The sequence below is a fragment of the Peromyscus leucopus genome, chromosome X, assembly GCF_004664715.2.
Source record: "Peromyscus leucopus breed LL Stock chromosome X, UCI_PerLeu_2.1, whole genome shotgun sequence".
Lineage (NCBI taxonomy): Eukaryota > Metazoa > Chordata > Mammalia > Rodentia > Cricetidae > Peromyscus > Peromyscus leucopus.
Window position 1 is genome coordinate 40,431,457 of NC_051083.1, and position 10,516 is coordinate 40,441,972.

The following is a 10,516-nucleotide window of genomic DNA, read 5'->3' on the forward strand; positions in this document are numbered from 1 at the left end:
TTTTCCAAGACAGGGTTTCTCTGTGTAGCCTTGGCTGTCCGGGACTCACTCTGTAGGGCAGCCTGGCCTGAAAGTCTCAGAACTCTTCCTGTCTCAGTCTCTCAAGTGCTGGGATTAAAGGTGTGTGCCACCACTGGAGGGCTGTACTGCCTTTTTTTTAAGTGATGAAGGTTTTACTTTTTTTGGAACTTATTTATTTTATGTCTTTGTATTGCATATAGGAGGGGAAGATAAAATGGAAAAGAATAGGAACATGTTCTTCAATGAGCTGTTAGGACTTACAGCAAGTGGGACAGGGTGCTAATATGATTATCTTAAAATAATCTTCATTTTGAAGTTTGATCCTCACAAATTTTCTTAGACAAAATACTCTCAAGGTCTACTAGGAATTTGGTTACTATAAAACACAGAGAACATCTGCTCTGTGCTGGTAATAAAGTAATTGTTGACGACTCCATTAAGTTTAATACAAATTTGCCTCTTCTGTTTATGGCCATACCACTCTAAACATAGCTGATCTCATTTGATCACAGAAACAAATACGAATACTCTTCTCTTAGAACTCACTATGTGATTACACAAAAAAATTAGAGAGGCTTTACTTAAAAACAAAGAGCCATTTCTCTAACACACTATGATGTGCACTATAAACATGGCAACCTGAAAGAGATAGTTGTTTGATAAAAAGAAGCTCTAAAGCTCCAACTTGCACCAAAAGCAAGCTATGGTCATTGTTGGTGGTGTGTTGCCAATCTGAGCTACTAGAATTTTCTGAATCTGTGTGACCAATTACACCTGAGAAGGATACTCAGGAAATTGATGAAATAAACTGAAAAGGGTCAAGTCTGCAGCTTGCACTGGCCAACACAAAGGGCCCAATTCAACACCAAACCACAAGTCACACAAAACCTTCAAAACTTGACGAAGTTGGTAAGATATCTCAGCAGGTAAAAGCATTTGCTTTGCAAGCTAAATGAGCTAAGTTCAATCTCTGCAGCATATGTAAAGACAGAGGGAGAGACCTGACTCCAGAGAGTATGACTTCCATGAGTATGCAGTATCATGCTCTGCCATGTCCACGCACAAAGACATTGAAAATGTTAAATAATATTTTAAATGTATATTTTGAAATGGAGAAAGTTGGAACCCCAAGTGCCCCTCTTCTCCTTGTGATCATATCCCTGGCCACACCTCTGGCAGAAGCCTCCTACTCTAGCAAAGGCCAGGTCAGCATCTTGAACCCCAGCTAAGACTGCCCCCTATCCCACCTGCACTCACTCATCCTCTCCCCATCACCAAATCCAGGCCCACACCTCTGACAGAGCTTTCTACCCCATCAGAGGCCCGGCCAGCTTCCTGAAAACTAGTTAAGCCACTCCCCACTCCAACCCCTGTCCTGCTTGTGTCTCTCCTCTACTTGTCACCATATCCTGGCCTATACCTCTGGCAAAAGTCTCCTACTCCAGCAGAGGTTAGGGAAGCATCCTGAACCCCAGGTCAGACTACCCCTCACCTGGCCAGCTCTCACCCGTCATAACTCTAGCTCTCCCCTCTTTCTTCATCACAATATTATGGCCCACACCTTTGGCAGAAGCCTTCCACAATGCTGTGGAATAATGCTTTTGTACACTCGTTTAATAAAATGCTGATTGGCCAGTAGTGAGGCAGGAAGTATAAGTGGGATAAGCAGACAAGGAGAATTCCAACAAAAGGAAGGCTGAGTCAGGAGTCACCAGCCAGACACAGAGGAAGCAAGATGTGAAGGCAGAAATGTAAAAAGGTACCAAGCCATATGGCTAAACATAGATAAGAATTATGGGGTAAGTGTAGGAGCTAGTCAGTAATAAGACTGAGCTAATGACCAAGCAGTTATAAATAATATTAAGCATATAAATAATATGTGATTATTTTATAAGAGGCTGGGAGACTTTGGGTGAGAGATTTGTCCCAACTGTAGGCCAGGAGGGACAAAGAAAGACTCCAACTACAATCAGAGGCCAGGCCCAAGTCCTGTACACTGGAGACCAGGACAATTCTCTGAAAACCAGGCAGAAGCCTCCTACTCCACCAGAAGCCAGGCCTGGATTCTGAAACCCAGAAGACCCCCTACCAGATCAAAGACCACACACACAGCCAGAACTCTAGCCATAAAGCTGGGCAGCAACTACCTGCTAGAACAGAGGCTAACCTGACCATCAGAAGTCCACACCCCAATGTAGGTGGAGACTGTCTACTCACCCACAGGACACAGCAGTCAGAAGACCAGAGAGGAAACAGAAACCAAGGAGAAAATACCCATTCAACAAAGACAAATCCAGAAATTGGCACCTAGACCTATTATAACTCCAGATCCAAATAACATAAGTGTAAGAATACAAACAACAGCCAGTGTAGCTAGAGTTTTTTTCTAGTCCTGCTTGGCCCAGGGTCAGGACAAATCTCTTTCACCTGCCAGTCCTACAGCTGCTTAGACCCAACTGAGTAAACACACAGAGACTTATATTGCTTGCAAACTGTATGGCCACAGCTGGCTTCCTGTTATCTAGTTCTTATATCTTAAATTAACCCATATCTATTAGTCTATAAGTTGCCACATGGCTCGTGGCTTACCGGTTTATTAACAACTTATCATGGCGGCGACTGGCAGTGTCTCTCTACCTCAGCTTTCCTGTTCCCAGAATTCTCCTCTCTGCTTGTCCTGCCTATACTTCCTGCCTAGCTGCTGGCCAATCAGAGTTTTATTTATTAACCAATCAGATCAACACATTTAACATACAGAACATCCCACAGCAAGCCAAGGCAATATGTCACCACCCGAGCCCAGCCATCCCACTACAGCAAGCCCTAAATATTCCAAGACATCTGAAGCACAAAAAAATGGCCTTAAAACCAACTTTATGATGATGATAGATGTCCTTGAAGAGGAAATGAAAATAAAGAAATCAAGAAAAGAAAATAAATTATTGTAGTAAATCAATAAATCTCTTAATGAATATCAAGAATACCAAGAAAAAAAATGAATGGAAATGAATAACACTGTTCAAGACCTTAAAATGAAAATAGAAGGAATAAAGGAAACACAAATGAGGGGGAATTATGGAAATAGAAAATCTAAGTAAGCTGACAGGAGCTATAGAAGCAAGCATCACCAACAGAATACAAGAGATGGAAGAGAAAATTTCAGGCATTGAAGACATGATAGAAGAAATAGATGTATCAGTCACAGAAAATGTTAAATGTAAAAAATTCTTGACACAAATCATCCAATAAATATGGGGCATAATGAAAAGATAAAACCTAAGAATAACAGGAATAGAAGGAGATGATTCCCCGTTCAAAGGCTCAGAAAACATTTTTAACAAAAATTATAGAAAAATATTTTCCTAAACTAAAGAAGGACATGCCTATAAAGGTACAAGAAGCTTACAGAACACCAAATAGATTAGACCATAAAAGAAAGAGCCCCTGCCACATAGTAATCAAAACATTAACAGCACAGAACAAAGAAAGAATATTAAAAGCTGCAAGAGGAAAAGTCCAAATAACATATGAAGGCATACCTATTAGAATTACACCTGACATCTCAATAGATACTCTAAAAGCCAGAAGTGCCTGCACAGATATGCTGAAGACTCTAAGATATCTCAGATCCAGCCCAGACTACTATATACAGCAACATTTTCAATCACTATAGATGGAGAAAATGATATTTCATGACAAATTCAAACTGAAAAATATCTATCCACAAATCCAGCTCTATAGAAGGTACTAGGACAACTCGATCCCAAGGAGGCTAACTATACCCACAAAAACACTGGCATAAAATAATCTTGCCCCAGCATAAGCCCAATAAAGGAACAGAGAGAGAGGGAGGGAGGGAGGGAGGAGAGAGAGAGAGAGAGAGAGAGAGAGAGAGAGAGAGAGAGAGAGAGAGAGAGAGATGATCAACAACTACAAAAAATAGGAATTAACAATCATTGGTCATTGATATCTCTCAATATCAATAGACTCAATTCCCTAATAAAAAGATACAGACTAACAGAATCGATTCAAAATCCTTCTGCTTCATTCATGAAATGTACCTCAGCATCAGAAAGATTTTGCAAGTCAATGTACACAAGAAGCATGCTGGTGTATGTAGCTAGAGTTTTCCTGCCTGGCCCACAGTCAGGACAAATCTCTTTCACCCGCCAGTCCCACAGCTGCTCAGACCCAACCAAGTAAACATAGAGATTTATGTTGCTTACAAACTGTATGGCCATGGCAGGCTTTTTGCTAACTGTTCTTATATCTTAAATTAACCCATTTCTATAAATCTATACCTTGCCTCTTAGCTTACCGGCATCTTCACATGCGGCTTATCATGGTGGCGCCTGCAAGTGTCTCTTTCTGCCTTCCTGTTCTTTCTTTTCTCCTCTCTGTTAGTCCCACCTATACTTCCTGCCTAGCCACTAAGTGTTTTATTTATTGACCAATTGGAGTAATTTGACATACAGAACATCCCACAGCAGGTGTAGCTATTCTAATATCTAACAAAATAGACTTCAAAGCAAAATTAATCAAAAGAGAGGGAAAGGACATTTGATACTCCTCAAATGAAAAAATACACCAAGATGATGTCTGAATTCTCAATATCTAGGCCCCAAACACAAGGTCACCCAGGTTTGCAAAGGAAACTACTAAAGCTTAAATACCACATTGATCCTCATACATTGATAGTGGTAGATTTCAATACCCCACTCTCACCAATAGACAGATCATCCAGACAAAAACTAAACAGAGAAATACTGGAGCTAACAGAAATAATGACTCAAATGGACCTAACAGATATTTACAGAACACCCAAACACAAAAGAATACATTTTCTTCTCAGCACCTCATGGGTCATAAATTGAAAGAACCTCCTGCATCCCATTAGACCACTATGGATTAAACCTGGATTTCAACAAAAACAGAAAGAACAGAAAGCCTATACACTAATTTAGCTCTCTACTGAATTACCACTGGGTCAAAGAAGAAATAAAGAAATTAAAGACTTCCTAGATTTCAATGAAAATGAATGCACAAAGTACCCAAACTTATGACATACAATTAAAGCAGTACTAAGAGGAAAGCTCACAGCCCTAAGAGCCTTCACAAAGAATTTGGAGTGATCTTATTGTAGGCACTTAGCAACACAGCTGAAAGCTCTGGAGTCGATGGCAGGAAATAATCAAACTGAGGGCTGAAATCAATAAAATAGAAATAGAGAAGAATACAAAGAATCAATGAAACAAAGAGTTGGTTCCTTAAGAAAATCAGCAAGATAGAATAAGCCTCATCCAAACTAAAAGGCATAGAGAGAATATCCAAGTTAACAAAATTAGAAACAAAAAGGGGACATAGCAGAAGACTCTGAGGAAATCCAGAGAATCATTAGGTCATACTTCAAAGACATGCATGCCAAAAAATTAGAAAAATCTATAAGAAATAGACAACTTCCTTGCTAGGTACCACTTACCAAAATTAAATCAAGATCAGATAAACAACTGAAATAGACTTATAAACCCTGTGGGAATAGAGGTAGTCATTAAAAGTCTCACAGGTAAAAAAAGAAAGAAAAAGAAAAATTCCAGGGCCAGACCGTTGTAGTGCAGAATTCTACCAGACATTCAAAGAAGAGCTAATACCAATACTCCTCAAATTATTCCACAAAATAGAAACAGAAGGAACACTGTCAAATCTGTTTTATGAGCCCACAGTCACCCTGATACCCAAACCACACAAAGACTCAACAAAGAAAAAGAATTACAGACCAAATTCCATCATGAACATTGAAGCAAAATACTCATAAAATACTCAAAAACCAAATCCAAGAACACATCAAAAAGATCATCCACCATGATCAAGTATGCCTTATTCCAGAGATGCAGGGATGGTTCAACATATGAAGATCTGTCAATGTAATCCATCATATAAACAAACTGAAAGAAAAAAATCCCCCATGATCATCTCATTAGATGCTGAAAAAGCTTTTGACAAAATCCAATACCCCTTCATGATAAAAGTTCTAGAGAGATTAGGAATACAAGGGACATACTTAAACATAATAAAGGCAATTTAATCAGGCCAATAGCCAACATCAAATTAAATGGAAAGAAACTCAAAACACTTCCACTAAAATCCAGAAGAAGACAAGGCTCTGTGTAGTCAGAAGTTTTCCTATGTCCCAGAGCTGCTTGGTCCCAAGTTAACACACAAAGGCTTATATTAATTGCAAACTGTTGGGTCTATGGCTCAGGCTTATTATTAACTAGCTCTTACAACTTAGTTCAACCCATTTCTATTAACCTATGTTTTGCTACATGGCTTCATGGTGTTACCTGTGTTCTGTTACATCTTGCTCCTCTGGCAGTGCTCAGTGTCTCCTCTAACTGCCTTCTTCTCATTCTCTCTCTGCTTGGATTCCCTGTCTGTCTCTATTCTTCCTTGCCACAGACCAAAGCAGCTTCTTTATTAACCAATGGTAGCAACACATATTCACAACGTACAGAAAGACCATTCCACAGCAGCTATCCACTCTCTACATATCTATTCAATATGGGATTTGAAGTCATAGCTAGAACAATAGAAAACTAAAGGAGACCAATGGAATACAAATTGTAAAGGAGTAAGTCAAAGCATCATTTCTTGATGACGATATGATAATATACATAAGCAACCCCAAAATTCTACCAGGGAACTCCTACAGCTGATACACACCTTCAGGAAAGTTGTTAGATACAAGATTAACTAAAAAAAAAATCTCACTAGTACTCTGTTGTGGAGTATTATTTTAACTAGGCAAAGATGTGTTACATTTGTTTATGCTGTGGGATATTACCTTACTTGTGTAAAGGTGTGTTACTTTTGTTTATCTTGCATTTGTTTAATGATGGAAGGATGTGTGTCTAATTATGTATGACATGTGGACCAAGGCAATCAAATTAAAGACACAGACCTAATCCACAAACCTATGGATACTTGATTTTCAACAAACCTAAATTATAAAGTTTACAAAAGAAAGTTTCTTCAACAAATGGTGTTAGACCTGGATGTCTCACATGTATAAAAATGTAAATATATCCATATATACCACCTTGTACAAAACTGAAGTTCAGTCAAACCAAAGACCTCAACATAAATCCAGATACATTGAACCTGATAGAAAGTAGGAAATTTCTACAAACCCATTGACACAGAAGGCAACTTCCTGAACAGGACAATGATAGTGTGGGCACTAAGATCAATAGTTAATAAATGCAACCTCATGAAACTGAAAACCTTCTGTAAGGCAAAGGACACCATCAATAAGACAAAAAAAACGGTAGCCTACAGAATTGGAAAAGATCTTCATCAACCACACATCAGACAGAGGGATAATTCCCAAAATATATAAAGAACTCAAGAAAACTGACATAAAAAACCAAATAATCCAATTAAAAAATGGGGTACAGATCTAAACAGGGAATTCTCATAAGAGGATTCTCAAATGGCCAAGAAACACTTAAAGAAATGTTCAACATCCTTAGCCATCAGTAAAATGCAAATCAAAAACAACTCTGATGGTCTATCCTACACATGTCAGAATGGCTAAGTTCAAAAACACAAGTGACAGCTCATGTGGGCAAAGATATGGAGCAAGGGGAACACTTCTCAATTGCTGGTAGGAGTGCAAACTTGTACAGCCACTTTGGAAAGCAATATTGTGGTTTCTCAAAACACTGGGAATCGATTTACTTCAAGACCCAGCTATACCACTTCTGGGCTTATGCCCAAAGGATACTCAATCATGACACAAGGCCACTTATGCAGCTATATTCAAGCAACTAGATGTACCTTAACTGAAAAATGGATAAAGAAAATGTGATACATTCACACAGTGGAGAATTGTAGCTGGAGTTTTCTCCAGGCCCACAGCGGCTCAGACCCAAGTAAATGGCCTAATGGCTTAGGATTCATGCTAGCTAGATCTTACACTTTAATTAACCCATAATTCTTATTTATGTTCAGGCATGTGGCTTGGTACCTTTTCCCAGTTCTTCCTTTACATCTTGCTTCTCGTGGTGGCAGCAGCTGGCAGCATCTCCTGACTCAACCTTCCTGTTCCCAGAATTCTCCTCTATGCTTGTCCCACCTATACTATACTTTCTGCCTGGCTACTGGCCAATCAACATTTTATTTATCAACCAAATCAAAGCAACACATTCACATCATAGAGAGCAATCAATATCCACAGCAGAGAATTTCTCAGCTGTTAAAAATAATAACATAATCATATCTGCAAGTAAATGGATGGAGCTAGAAAAATATCATCTTGATTGGGGTCATCTAGACCCTGAAACAAACATGGTATGTATTCATTTATAAGTGGATAATAGCTATAAAGTTAAGGATAACCATGCTACAATTCACAGACCAAGAGAAGCAAGGTAACAAGGGAGACTCAAGTGGGGATACTCAGATGTCACTGGAAAGGGGAAATAGAAAAGATTTCATGGGTGGACTGGGGGCAGGTAGGGTTAGGCACATGAGGGATCAGATGGGGGATAGATGGAGAGAGCAGGGAAAGAGATGACTTTAAAGGAAGCCATTTCAGGGCAAGGTAAAAACCTTGTGCAAGGGAAACTCCCAGAATCTACAAGGATGATCCCAGCTAAGACTACAAGCAACAGGAGATATGTAAGCTGAACTGGCCACCTCCTGTGATCAGGTGAGACTTCCAGTGGAGGGATTGGGAACCAACCCATCCATATAAACTTTGACCTATAGTCTGTCCTACCTATGGGATATGCTGGGGTAAAGGTGGCACAGAGATTGTGTATTTGGCCAGCCAATGATTGGTCCAGCCTCAGACCCATGTCATGAAACTTAGCCATGCCTGACACTGCCTGAAGTACCAGGACCCAGAGGCTGGATGGCCCAGAGACTGAGGATAGAACCAAACATGACTGAAGAAAAAAAAAATCAATGTAATGCTGACATTCTGCTATACTCGCAGATTGGTGCCTAGCCCAATTGTCATCATACAGACTTCATCCAACAACTGATGGAAACATATGCAAAGACCCACAGCCAAACATTAGGCCAAGCTCAAGGAATCCTGCTGAAGAAAGGGAGGAAGGATTGTAGGAGCCAGAGGGGTCAAAGACATCATAAGAAAACCCACAGAATCAACTAGCCTGGGCTCATAGGAGCTCAGAGAGTATTAACTGACAACCTAGGAGCCTGCATGGGACTGACCTAGGCCTTCTGCATATATTTGACAGTTGGATAGCTTGGTCTTCTTTTAGAACTCCTAACAGTGTGAGTAGGGGCTGTTATGACTCCTTTGCTGGCTTTTGGGACCCTATTCCTCATATTGAATTGCTTTGCCCAACCTTAATACAAGGGGAGGTGCTTAGTCTTACTGCAACTTGATATGCCATGTTTTGTTGACATCCATGAGAGACCTGCCCTTTTCTGACTAGAAAAAGGAGGAGGAATGGATTGGAGGGCAAACAGAGGGGAGGGGGAAGGGACTTGGAGGAGAGAAGGGAGAAGAAATGGTGGCCTGGATGTAAAGTAAAGAAATAAATTTAAAAAATAATAATCACAGCACATTTTTATAAATGTTTTTATAAATGTTACAAATTTTCAATTTATAACAATGTCAGTATAGAGAAGGAAACTAACGCTTTTAATACAGCTTTAGGAGAAAGAATTAAAACTGAAAGCTAAATATTAACTCAATAAATTTTAAAAAACCCAGAAAATTGAAAAAGAAAAACCAAATCCAAATAATAACAACCCCAAAACAAGAACCCTGCAAAAATGCTTACTGAGTTGTCAATAACAGTTATTTCTAGGAGTAGGTAGAGGTAAGAAATAGATATTTTGATCTGATGAGGTGAGGTGGCTCAGTGAGTAAAGGTACTTGCCACCAAATCTGATGACCTGAGTTCTAACTCTAATTCCAGGACCCACAGGGTAGAAGGAAATAACCTACTCCTCTGACCTCCACACTCTTGGTATAGCACCCATGCAGCCACCCCATTCCCATGTACAAATACAAGGAATTTTTAAAAACTTGAATGAATTGTTCAGTGAAGTTTTACATTCTCTATTATTTTACCTGATTTCTTGCAAAATGATTATCACTTATTCAAGTATCTACACAACCCTTTGCAGAGAAAACACCTCCTAAAACAGCAGAAAACAAAAAATACTTTGCAAGAATTCATAAAATTCCAAAGCATGGATTTTTGTCCCATAGGAATAAGTGACTTTATTTCATATTGACAAAAAAATGTTGATTTTAATGGATCCTCTTTTGATTGATAGGGATATATTTGATCCTAGTTATTATAATTTAAAATTCGTAATCCAATAATCTGAGGCATTATTGGCAATTGGTGATTGCTGGGTGATGGGGAGAGTCAGGTTTTCTTTTTCAGGGATGTATTACTTGAGAGAACTAGAGCTATACATGCTGTAGTAGATGATCCTACATTCATGT